General features: G+C 38.1%; 1 non-coding gene across 1 annotated transcript; it reads right to left on the reverse strand.

The window, feature by feature from the left end:
* Positions 1-12,128: 12,128 nt before the first annotated feature.
* On the reverse strand, positions 12,129-12,235 carry LOC133820598 (small nucleolar RNA R71). Its single transcript, XR_009887004.1, has one exon. It is a non-coding gene; the product is annotated as a small nucleolar RNA R71 (small nucleolar RNA).
* Between the last annotated feature and the right edge of the window lie 1,596 nt (positions 12,236-13,831).

Consider the following 13,831-nt stretch of genomic DNA (forward strand, 5'->3'; position numbering starts at 1 on the left):
ATAGATCTCCGCTCGGGTCGCCGAAAGAGTGGTGTAGTTGGTGAATCGAGGTTCATACTTCGTTGGCTTGTCGTTTGATCCCGACTTAGCCTTTTTCTCATTGCGGCGGTCAGACCCGTTATTCCCACGTTTCTTACCACCACCTTGATCATTTCCGCCATCTTTGGGGGTATCACCTGATCCACTCGGTTTGTTCAACCCATTCTCTCCCTTCTCAATAGCATCATCCAACTTCATGTACTTATCTGTTCGGTCTAAAAACTACTGTAAAGTTGAAATTGGATGGCGATGGATGCTGTCCCACAAAGGACTTTGATAGATAACACCGGAAGAGATTGCCACCATCTTCCCCTCATCTCCAACCGCAGTAGCTCGGTTAGCTTCTCTCATGAACCTTTGAATGTAGTTCTTGAGAGACTCATCTTTACCCTGCCTAATATCCACCAAGTGGTTGGCATAAACAGGAGGGGTTCGGGCAGTACTAAACTGCCTGCAAAACTCCTTCCTAAAGCTCTCCCAAGAGGTGATGGAGTCTGGTTTGAATTTTCAGTACCACTCCTGGGAAATGTCTGACAATGTGGTGGGGAAGACTTTGTAGCGGTAGTCGTCACTCACCCCAAGCAGCTCCATCTGATCTTCAAACTTCCCAACGTGTCTTACCGGGTCTGCCTTTTCTGTATAAACTGGCAGTACCGGTGCTTTATATTTCTTTGGCGGTTGAGCTGCTCTAATTCGAGCACAAAAAGGGCTACCACTCCTGTGGTCTACCGGATCAATAGCGGGTTGTTTTGACAAACTCTGGACTGCTGCTGTCAAAGCATCAAGCTGGGCTTGGATGCTTGGGGCCACTGCTGGGGACTCACTCTCGGGACCACCTGGTCGGGCACTCCTATCCGGCACACCATCATCAAGTATTTCTACTCGACAGGTAGGACGGATTGGCTCTTGCCCTTCGACCGAGACGGTCCTCCTTCTATCATCAATGACGTCCCTCGGGTCCTTCTGAGCAGTGTTCTTTCCCAACCGGTCGAACATCGTACTCCAAGTCTTCTCGGAAGGTCTGCTGGGTGGAGCGTGCTCCTTGCCATTGCGCTGGTTGGGATGTCGTGGTGGCTTTCCTGTTTGAGCTGGTCGATCCTCTCCTCCTCGTTGGTTAGTATTCTTCTCCTTCGAACGGTTGGTGTGATGATTGTCAGCTTCATCACGCCCATGCCCATCCTTGAAGTGGGAAGTCTCATTGCCATGAGGAGCTCTATTGTGCTCCTGCTCATAAGGTGTTTTCTTACTGCCTGACTTATGACTCCCTGATCTGGAAGTCTCTGATCGGTGGCTCTTTGAGGGGGTTTTGGAGTTCCCCCTTTGAGTCGAGGCAGTGCGTGATCAGACTCCATCCTCTTCATGACCAGGTGGGTTATTACCACCCCTGCCTGGTCTATCAGTTTTCTTACGACCAGCTTCTGTGGTCCTTGCCTCTGGGGTGGCTGCCACTCCAGGTGCCGCCTGGGCATTGGCTCGGTTCAGTTGCGTAGCTGCCTCCAGAGCGAGTGCAGCTTCGCGATGTCGCCTGTCAGCCTCCTCCTGCTGTCGACGGATCTCCTCACTCCTAGCGTCCATCTCCTGTTTTTGCTGCTTGAATGCGGCATTCTGTCTAGCCATTTCCTTAGCAAACGCCTCCTGCTTGGCGTTGAACTGAGCCATCTCCTCCTGGAATGCGCTCATGGCCTCCTGGAGCTCTTCAACTTCTGGAGCTACATCCTCGAGCACGACTCTAGGCTCAGTTTCACGATCTTGAACGCTGGGACCTTCCGATCTAGCATGCTCCTTAAAGGAACCCGTCTTCTTGGAGGCTGCAGTGGTGTTCTTAGGCGCCATATTGCTTCAGGGACTGTCTGTTCTTCTCTTCAGGCTCTCAATGAAAGCACCAACATGTTGACTGTGTTTTTAGCCAATGACGTGAGAACGTCAAAAACGATGAACCTTCAAGAGAAGTTAAACAACATAGGCAGTTTAATCAAGAAAAGTAAATAACACAAGAGATTTTATAGTGGTTCAGCCCCGATCAGTCGGTAATAGCCTAATCCACTTAGAGATTTTATTACTTTATCTACACTCAAGATCAGATGAACCAGTGTCAACTGAGTTTCTTCAGTGTAAATAGGAATACAAAAAGGGTTCTCTCTCAAGAAAAACGCACTTTCTCTCTCTAGAACTCAGACCAAATCTTAAATTGCCAAAAAGTCCTTTTCTGATCCCATTAACCCTCTATTTATAGGTTTGGGATCCTAAACTGATATCCCTCTAGAATCGGGATATTCTTTTATTTATATTATATTTAAATTACACAAAATATTCAAAATACAACAGATTCCTCAATTTGAGTGAGGAATGAGAGATTCCCGCGGTGCCCAGACCGATTCTTATTGAAGCCGTTTCTGGGAATTTGACGTAGTCTGGTCCATTTGTTTGATGAATATCGTCTTCTGGTCGGACATATGCATGCTGGACACCTGCATACGGACCATACCCCTTACTCTCCTCGGACCAAGATCCGAACACATGCATTGGGGCTCCTCAGACTAGAGTCCGAGCCACTCCTTCCTTGGCTCCCCTCGGACTAAGGTCCGAGCCACACTTCTTGTGGCCTCTCCTCGGACTAGGGTCCGAGCCAACCACCTGGCTTCTCCTCGGACTAGGGTCCGAGCCAACCACCTAGCTTCTCCTCGGACTAAGGTCCGAGCCAACCATTTAGGGGTACTCCTCGGACCAAGGTCCGAGCCACACCTTGGCTCTCCTTGGACCAAGGTCCGAGCCACACTTGCATGGGGCTTCTCCTCGGATCATGGTCCGAGCCAATGACTTGTGGCCTCTCCTCGGACTTGGGTCCGAGCCAATGACTTGGCCTCTCCTTGGACTAGGGTCCGAGCCAAGCACTTGGGGCATCTCCTTGGACTAGGGTCCGAGCCACTCACTTGAGCTCCTCGCACTAGGATCCGAGCCAAGCACTTGGGCTCCTCGGACTAGGGTTCGAGCCAAAAACTTGAGCTCCTCGGACTAGGGTCCGATCCAAGCACTTGGGCTCCTCGGACTAGGGTCCGAGCCAAGCACACCTTAGCCCAAGTATTCTCCTCGGGTGCATTTGGCTTGGTTATGAGATCTCTCAAGCAGTCCAAACTCTTTACTGATGCATTGGGCTACTGCTAAGCCAGATCACCCAACTAATCCATGCCACATGTCAATTTTATTGCCACATCATCATTGTCAAATTTTGGGATAACAACCTTGTTTTGAAAGTCTCTACTTTCCCATTTGCTCCTCTTTTCTTCTTGAATATCCATTTGCAACCAATAGGTTTAACATTTTCAGGTGGATCTTCAAGAGTCCAGACATAATTGGAATACATCGATTCCATTTCAAGGTCCATGGCGTTTAACCATTTTTCTTTGTCAGAATGTTCCATTGCATCTCTAATGTCAATGGATCATCTTTGTTCTGTCAGACACAAGCATCTGAACTTCATGTTCATAGCGAACTGGTTGTTTACCAACCCTCATATTACGACGAAGCTCTCCATTATTTTCACTAGAACTAGCGATATCCTCTGGCCGTTTTTCATTTGCCATTGCTGGTGATTGGTCTTGTTTATTGGAGAACATTTTCTCAAGTACAACTATACTTTGAGGTTTGTAGTTATTTATATAGTCATGCTCTAGAAAAGTAGCATTTGTAGATACAAACGTTTTGTTATCTTTGGGATACACCACCTTTGGGAAAATTATAAAATACACCACCTTTTGTTTCTTTGGAATATCCTACAAACATGCACACTTCAGTGCATGATTCTAAGTTCCTAGTCTTTCCTTTAAGGGCGTGTGCAGGACAACCCCATATACGAAAATGGCGTAAACTAGGTTTAGTACCATTCCATAATTCCAATGGAGTTTTCTGAATAGACTTAGATGGAACAACATTGAGTTTGTATAGAGTGCATTTTATTGCATAACCCCAGAATGTCTTAGGAAATGATGTGAAACTAATCTTCGACCTAACCATATCCAATAAGGTTCTGCTCTGTAGTTCTGAAACACCATTTTGTTGTGGCATTCTAGGTGTAGTGACTTGGGATTGAATACCATGCTCACACAAATGGTCCTCAAATTCATAATCTAAGTACTCTCAACCTCGATCTGATCAAAACACTTTTAGTGATTTACCTAATTGCTTTTCAGCTTCGGCTTGGAATTCTTTAAACTTACCAAAAGTTTTGGATTTCCTTTGCATTAAGTATAGGTAACCATATCTTGAATAATTGTCAATGAAAGTGACGAAATATTCATAACCTTTTATAGCTTGGACATTTAATAGACCACATACATTCGTATGTACAAGTTGAAGTGGTTCTGTGGCTTTTGAACCTTTAGCAGAGAAAGGTCTCTTGGTCATTTTGCCTTCAAGGCAGGATTCGTAGACAAGGAGAGAACCAATAGATAGTTCTCTTAAAAGACCATCCTTTGTTAGTCTGTTAATTCTGTCTAGACCAATATGTCCCAATCTCAAATACCACAGATATGTTTCACAATCAGAATCTGTCTTTTGTCTTTTAATAAATCTGGAATTTGCAGTTTTAAATAATTCAGAATTATAAACATGTTCAATATTGAACTCTAACTTGTAAAGTCCACCTTCAGACTTTACAGAAAAAATGTCAAAACCATATTTCTAAATAACAATCGAATTATTATTAAAATAAATATTAAAACCTTGTTCATGCAATTTTGATAAGGAAATCAAATTTCTAGAAAATATAGGAATAAAATAAACATTGTCCAACACAATAAATTTATTATTATCTAAAACTAGGCGAGCTTTTCCAACTGCAGCTGTCGAGTTCTCCTGTCCACTTCCAACTCTCACGGTCACCTCTCCATGAGCCAGCTTCCTCGAAGTACTAAGACTTTGCAAAGAAAAACAAACATGATTAGTGGCTCCGAAATCAGCTATCCAAGATGAAAAATCACTTTCCACTAAACTGTTGGGTTTTATGCCCTTATAAAACCATGTCGGACATATAACACAATTTTATATTGTTGATAAAAGTAGTAGAAATCATTTAGTTTGACAACCGTGTTGCTTGCTTGTTTTATTACATTATTATTGAAATAATACAAAACATTTATAAAATCTCAAACATATGGATAGTTACAATTATAGTGACTAGGTCACAGTGGATTATAGTTGTAATTATATTTTCAAAAGAACAAGTGCTTAGATTAAGTCAATGCATTGGATTTTCACTAATATGGTAATCTACGATATGATCTACTTACACATTCGGGGTGTGATGTCTTATCCAAGGCATTGACAAAGTAGATAAGATCGGATGTATATGTTATATCAAACTAGGACCGATATTGATTATTGATTGATAAATAAGTATCATTGTTATTGAATCTAATCAATGTCACAATGTTGACCATAGGTTAAGTCGATCTTAATTCTGAGTGATAATATTCTGCTAATTATATTATTTAAATCTTTTGACTTGTTCGTTACCAACTTAGCCTATGGTTCAGCCCATACTTACATCTTGGAGATTTAGTAGTGTAATTGAGTGGGAGTATTATTCATAGATATGAAATCTATAACTTCTGTATGAGAAGTGAAGATATGATTTCCTTAATTGCTTTGTTCAAAAGGTTAAATGATTGAGATCTCATTTCTGTGATTAAGTTCACGGAAATATCATTTATAAAGAATTTAGTGGGAGTTAAGGATAAAATACTGATGAGGGGTAAAACAGTAATTTGCACCCATCTCGTTAGTAAGTCATCGATAGAGGATTAACTGACTGTAATGGTTATAACAATGGATAACGTATTGATGGTTTGGAAAATACGTTCTATGAATTAAAGAGTTCAATTCCGAGTCTATAGTGGAGTCACGATGAATTAATAAGGTAGTGAAATTATTCGTAAATAAATTCACGGTAATTTATTGGAACTTGATTTCATGGATCCATGGTCCCCGCATCACCTTTGAGTAAATAATCTAGAATGTCTCAATTAATTGATTTAATTACCAATTAGGTTTTAATTTTTTTTAAATTGGATATTTTGTTTAGTTAAGTCTAAAATATTCAAAATTGATTATCTGATTACTTTAGATATTTTTTCTTTTTAAAATATTTTGAATTGATTATCTTATAATCAAGATATTTTAAGATATTTTTTTTATTTTTTTATAAATGAAATATTAAAATTAGTTATCTGTTTATTCAAGATATTTTTATTGTTTAAAATATTTAAAATTGATTATCAGATAGTTCTAGATATTTTAAATTTGGTTAAAAGATATTTTGATATTTTAAAAATTGGTTAAAATATTTAAAAATAAAATATCCTGTCATCCCTAATAACTTAACAACCAAGTTTAAATTAATTATTTAAAATTGAATTTTGTTTGATAAATTCTATTTTAATTAATTTAATATTTTGTAACTTGTTTAATTAGTTATATTGAATTTTGTTTGATGAATTCCCATGCTAATTAATTATGGTATTTTGAAAAATAGTATATTGTTGTGGTATATTTGCATAGTTTAATAATACATGGTTATAGAGTAACATGTTAGGCACATCCAATTATTAACATATCAAGCATCATTATTAAGTTATTTTTTGCATTTGGGCTTTAAATATAAGTATAATGATGACCCAATTTTTGTGTTTGAAAAATATGGGAAATAGCAAATAAAACTTTCATAAAATGTCAGGTTTTATTTGGGCCTAATTAGACATGTAAAGTTTCAATTCCTCTCTTGTAGGTGGTTCCACTTGTGAAGGCCCATTTGCTTTGCATTACTAGATTGAGCTTAATCAATTGAATAACTATTAATAAAATGAAGGTTCAAATTCCTATCTTTTTGGGCTTTGTGTGGAAGTTAGGGAGTGTAGAGTCCCTGAACTTTACTTAGCTAGTTAGATAGTAGTAGTAGTAGTAGTTAGTGGTAGTTATAGTATGATAGTTACTGTGGATTTTGGTTCAAGCCACGACTTAGTTGAACACTCGTAGCAACACTTATAGATTTTATAAGTTTAACCTATAGTTTAAGAATATTAATTATAACATAAGGTTTGATTAATATAGCTGATTATAAAGATGTCATTTATTATACTATAAGGTTTAGATATAATTAATAAGATCATGACACTTGTCGTGTGCATGTTTATTTAAGGATTTAATTATAGTTTAAATAAAAGAAAGTTCAAGAAAGCTCTAGAATCTTCCAAGACCATTAAGAGCATGACACTTGTCACAATCTTGTTTATTTGAGGATTTAAGCATTTTAAGTGGATAATTCAAAAATAGAAGTTTCTAGAAGCTCTAGACCCTTCCAGAACTTGCTGGAATCTCGTATTACTCAGTCAAACCTGATTAATCAATTCAAATTATGCTAAAAAAGTGTACTTGCGCGTTTAATATATTCACGTATGCCGATATATTGCAGCATAGGAGCTGATGTATAGCCACACGGGGAATACGAAAAACACGTCAACTTCGCACAAACTAAACGATGAGCACTCGGGACATAGGGCCATGCGATATATCACCTATGATGGACGATATATCGGCCCTAGGGCCATAATTTCAAACATTGTTGAAATCAAGGTTGATTCATTCCTTAACCTCTTGACTAGCCTCTGAACTTTTTGACCGAGTCTTCAGCACCTGTTGAATGAATATTCAAATATTTTTCAATTAATACTCATTATTTTTATTCAAGATAAAAGGAGATAGTTCCCTCCTTGAACTCTATAAATAGGATCTAGTATCCAACCATTTTTCTCATTCTTCAAGCTGTGTTCTGAGCCTTCAAGCTGCTAGGGTTACTATAGAGTGATAAACACTTTGGTTGGGATAAAAGCTTTATCATCTTAAGCTTTATAAACACTTGGGAAGTAAGATAAATAGTGTGTTTTCAATATCAAGGTCTAGTTCAGTTCTAGTACATTCAAAGGTATTCCTAATCTTAAGTTCATTTCTGTATGGTTCCTTAGTTTCCTTTAGTTTTCTTTACTCAAATCCTAACTCACTGTTTCCATTCTTGGTTAGGTATTCAAGTTCTTTGAACTTAAGGTTTCTTTTCGGTAAGTCTCCTCTTGGTGGTTTAGTTCTCTTTTTTCCATCTCTTTTCTTTAGATATACTCACTATTCTTGTTGTTGGTTTTAGAAGTGTTCCAAATCCCGTCCTTATTCTCAAAAAAATCCCGGTGTTGGTAAGGAAAATAGGATAGAATTTTATATGTTTATATGATAAGTTATGCTTATGTTATGTTATCTTATGTTATGTTATCTTATGTTTACGTTATGAATAGTATATAGTCCTTGGGCATATGACTTGTCTAGCTAGCAAGCCCCAATAATTTATGGGCATATGACTTGCTTGGCTAGCAAGCCCCACAAATCTATGGGCATATGACTTGCTTAGTTAACAAGCCCCAAGAGGTATGATAGCCATTGTAGTTTATAGAATATATGTTTTATAGCATATGTTTATGATATAGTTTTATGTATATGCTTATATGTGTTAGTAGATTTTCCTTGTTGGGCATTATGCTCACTCCTTTATTTTTAATGTATGCAGGAAAATAGATATGGTGGCGGAAGGATTCTTGGCAGCTTGGTTTGTGTATTAAGGATGAAGGGATTCGATGGACTGCGTGAACGATTCGAGGACGACATTATTTTTAGTCTCTTTAAATTATGTTTTTATGTATTTTCCGCATTTAGCTTTGTAAAGAATTTCCTTTAGTTTAAATTTATGTTTTATTTTAAAAAAATGGGATCCCATATCACTCATTATGTATTTCAATATTTACTTTGGAGTTTTTAATAAAATTATGATTAATTCTTATGTATGTTTTCTAAAAAATAGTGGCTATGTCTAGTAGTTTTAATGGTCCAAGGTCTTAGAATTAGTTGGGTCATTATAGGGAGCCTTAGTAGTGGGTCCGGCATACTGAACCCAACTCTCCTCCATGCATTCTCAATTGTTAAGGCTCATTTACCTAAGTTGGACTTAATTGTATTAGGTTATTTTTTTAGTTGGACCTAATAATTTATTAGAAACAAATTAATTCTAATTTTTGGATTAATTTTCAATGGTAATTTTAGAATTAATGGAAAAATTATAAACTATAGTTTATTAATTATTTTAGTAATTTGGCAAACCTAAGTTGGTTTATTGATTATTTTAATTATTTGGCAAACCTAAGTTGGTTTATTCATTATTTTAATAATTTGGCGAACCTAAGTTGGTTTATTAATTATTTTAATAATTTGGAAAACCTAAGTTGGTATTTTTCAAAAGGAATAAAATACTAAAATATTTAATAATGAGTTTAAAAATTTGAATTCGATCTCCACAGTTGATTTAACAAGTTGGAGTTCAGTGGGGCCTCATGGCACTTTGAATTTGTCTCCCTACGGAAGGTGTTCACTGGACTTCTTAACATGGTTAAATTTCTTAGGATAGATGGTTATAGATGAACCTTCTATAGACTCATCCCTACGGTGACTATAGGAATTAAGTCTATAATAATCAAAACCGTGGGTTAAACTCATAAAGTAAAAAATATTTGCGACTTTCGCCTACTGGGACACATGAGTTTTCGCTACTTTGATCGGATGGATAGGTAGTCAATTAAAGTCTATGACGTTTTATTAATTGAGGTGTTTCTTTATTTAACCAAGAGAATATTTGTGACTCTCGCCTACTAGGACACATGGGTTCATGGCTAGTTAAAGTACCTAAGAAATAGAAGATAAGTGTTTTAGTATTTCGCTTATCTTAAAACATTTTGTATGTTTTGTTATTTCTCAAAAAATTTAATGAATAAATGTTTGTCAAGCAATGCTTTGATTTCTACTTAGTTGATAATCATAGCTCTAGGCTTCCCACTCCATACTCTCTTTAATCTCTAAAAGGTTACTCTATGGTGAGAACCTCACGAAATGTTTGTCTAACATCAACATGGTGTTGATTATGGACAATGTTGAGTCTAGTTTTTGTCATGTTTAGGTGATGTTTTTAGTAGTCTTTTATTTTGTTTTTCTTTCATTTAGTGCAGGTTTATGCTTTGTTTGTCTGTCTTTGTGCATATCAGGAAGAATTGAGCACTCGGAAGGAAATGTCAAAGAAATGGAAGAAATAACCAAGTTTTTCATCATATTTCAAGGAAGAATGGTTCTCAACATAATTTGGAAGTGTTGGTGAATTTTTGGGATGAAAACTCGAAAAATTGAGAAATCTCTTAAGAGCCATGGCATGAGCAAAGTAGAGCCGCGGCTAGGTGGGAAATAGAACCAATGTTTTGAAGGAAATCCTCGGGCCGCGGCATGGCTAGAGAGGGTCGCGACATTGAAGGGCATCAACCCAGATTTCGTCGATGTGGGCCGCGGCATGGCTGACTAATGCCGCGGCATGGAGAGGACCTTTTGCCTAGGAAATTGGATACGGGCCGCGACATAGTGTATGTAGAGCCGCGGCCCGCCTCTTTAAAATTTGAGTCCTAGGTTTTAATATGGCGAAAAAGAGAAGAGAAGAGGGGACGTACGGATTGGGGATGAGAGCTGGTTTTGAAGGCTGAAGACTTAGAGTATTTCTACATGTTTTTCTTCTTCTTCCTAATGTTATCTTTAATTTTTGTTGTGATTAGCATTATGACCATGAACTAATTTTCTGTTTAGGATGTTTAATTGAATCACTTGAATCCCTGTTATGAACTAATGCAATTTCAATTTTCTTCTTCTTCAATTCCATATAATCTGTTTTTATAGATTGATTATTGATTGGCCATCTATAGTCATATACATATGTTTTTAAGTCAAAATCTGAGAAGTGAGATTTAATTCTGCTGTGGTTATATTGGACATAATTCTAATTTAGAATGAAAGTATCTGAATTAATTGTGTAACTGTTTATTAAGTTGTTGAGATTAATGCTACCTGTGTGGTTCAATTTACCATAGAAATATAGGAAATTGTCACCTAGGTTGAGTTTATAATTCATAGTATGATTATAGGCTGCTGTATCAACTTGTTAATTGAATTAGGTAAAAAGAAGAAGAGTTCACACTTTGCAATTAGGGAATAATAGGGAGGATAGTTGATGAGATTAAATATCCTAATTGTTTCTTCAGTGATTAAATTAAAAGTTTTACTATTAGTTGTTATTCCATTTAATTTTCAATTATTGTTTCTGCACTTTATAGTTTCTTTTGGTGTATTTACAAAAATCAAGAATTTCAATTCATCAAATAGAACAAGAAATTAATTGAATGGTAATTGATAAATCAGTCCTTGAGGACGATACTTGGTTTTACCATTTTATTACGAATTGCGACTGTGTGCACTTGCATAGCAAAAATATCGCAACAAGTTTTTGGCGCCATTGCCGAGGACTGAAAATAATTATCAATATCAGTTTAATTAATTTTTATTCTAATTTGATTTAAATTTCTCTTGTTTCTAATCTGTTTAGTTGCTTAATTTGTCTATCTCAGGTGAATTTTGGTATATGCGTGGCAGAAGAGGAAAAGACACTTGTTCCTCTGAATCCTGAGATTGAAAAGTCTTGCAAGCAAATCAGAAAGAACAAGAGGGAGGCCCAGAAATCTGTGAAGATGGCACAGAATGAAGGGGATGGCAGGAATGTTCTAATTCCAGGAGTTGTACAAGGGGGTCAGGCTCAGAACAATGCTGAGAGGAGCCTGAGAGATTATGTGCTACCCACTCTGACGGGAGTACAAAATAGTATATGCCCACCAGCTGTAGAGGCTAACAACTTTGAAATCAAGCCCGCTATTCTACAAATGGTGCAGTCCTCTTTGCAATTCAATGGGTTGCCTTCTGAAGATCCTCACACCCATTTGTCCAATTTTCTGGAGTTCTGTGGAACCTTAAGATATAATGGGGTGAGTGATGATGTAATCAAGCTTAGGCTTTTCCCATTTTCTCTGAGGGACAGAGCTAAAAGTTGGCTGAACTCGCTGCAGCCAAATTCTATTGTCATCTGGCAAGATCTAGCTCAGAAATTTTTGTCTAAATTCTTCCCTCCGTCCAAAGATGCTAAATTGAGGGGAGAGATCAATAACTTTTTCCAGAATGACGGAGAGTCATTGTATGAAGCTTGGGAACGGTTTAAGGAACTCCTAAGAAGATGTCCTCATCATGGCATTGAACAGTGGATGCTAGTACATAATTTCTACAGTGGTTTATGCCCTACAACCAGAACCATTATTGATGCTGCAGCGGGTGGTACGTTTATGAGTAAGAGTGCAACTGGTGCTTATGAGCTGCTAGAGGACATGGCCACAAACAATCATCAGTGGTCTGAGGAAAGATCATCAGGAGTCAGAAAGGTGGCTGGGGTGCATGAGCTGGATGCAATCACTGCTCTAACAGCACAAGTAGCCTCCTTGACGAAACAGTTACAACAGAGCACTGTATCTGCGAATGCGGTTCAGATGGCAGTGAGGTGTGAAATGTGTGGTGGTGCTCATTCTGTCGATCAGTGCCCTATCTGTATGAATAATAACACCCCAATGAATCATGCTCAAGTTCAAGCGGTGGGAAACTTTCAAAGGCCACTCAATAATCCATTCTCCAATACTTACAATCCTGGGTGGCGAAATCATCCCAATTTTTCGTGGAAGAATAATCAAGGCCAACAACCTCAGTTTTAGGGCCAATTTCAGAATAACATGCCTTAGCCACCTATGCATCAAGCTTCGTCATCACAACAGCCTAGGCCTCAACAATCAATGCCTCAACCTGAGAGGCCTAATGAGCTGCAAGCTGCCTTCTTGACTCTCACTAATACTCAGACTCAATTTATGACTGAGACCAGATCTTCTATTCGAAACCTTGAGACACAAGTTGGGCAGTTGGCCAATATGCTCAATAACAGACCACAGGGAAATTTGCCCAGTAATACTGAAGTCAACCCCAAGGAGCAAGTTCAGGCAATTACTCTGAGGAGTGGGAAGCAAATTGAGCAGCCTAGACCTCCACAGGCAGTGGTTCAGAATAAAGAGATGGGTGAACAGTCTGATTCAGAAAGGGTTACTGAAGACCACCAGCAGTCAGAAAAGAGTCTGCCAGTTGTTATTGAGCAGCCAGTTCGAGTTCCATACCCTCAGAGGCTTAGAAAGACTACACTTGATAAAAAATTTTCTAAGTTTCTAGAGGTGTTTAAAAAGCTGTACATAAACATTCCTTTTGCTGAGGCCTTGGAGCAGATGCCCAGCTATGTTAAATTCATGAAGGAGATTATGTCAAAGAAAAGGAGGATGGAGGACTATGAGACTGTAGCGCTCACTAAAGAGTGCAACGCGATTTTACAAAGGAAGTTACCCCAAAAGCTAAGAGATCTGGGGAGCTTCACCATACCTTGCACCATTGACAAGTTTGAATGTAAGCACACCTTATGTGATCTGGGGGCAAGTATCAATCTGATGCCCTTATCTGTGTTTAAAAGACTTGGTTTGGGGGAGGCAAAACCAACAACTGTCACTTTACAGCTCGCAGACTGATCATGAACACATCCACGAGGTATTATTGAGGATGTCCTTGTGAAGGTGGATAAGTTCATATTCCCAGCTGACTTTATCATTCTGGACATGGAGGAGGACACAGATGTCCCAATTATTCTCGGTAGGCCATTTCTAGCCACAGGCCAAGCCCTTATTGATGTTCACAAAGGAGAGCTTAAGCTTAGAGTTCAAGGAGATGAGGTAGTCTTTAATGTCTTCAAGTCTATGAAGTATCTGGT

Source organism: Humulus lupulus, chromosome 2, assembly GCF_963169125.1.
Source record: "Humulus lupulus chromosome 2, drHumLupu1.1, whole genome shotgun sequence".
Taxonomy (NCBI): domain Eukaryota; kingdom Viridiplantae; phylum Streptophyta; class Magnoliopsida; order Rosales; family Cannabaceae; genus Humulus; species Humulus lupulus.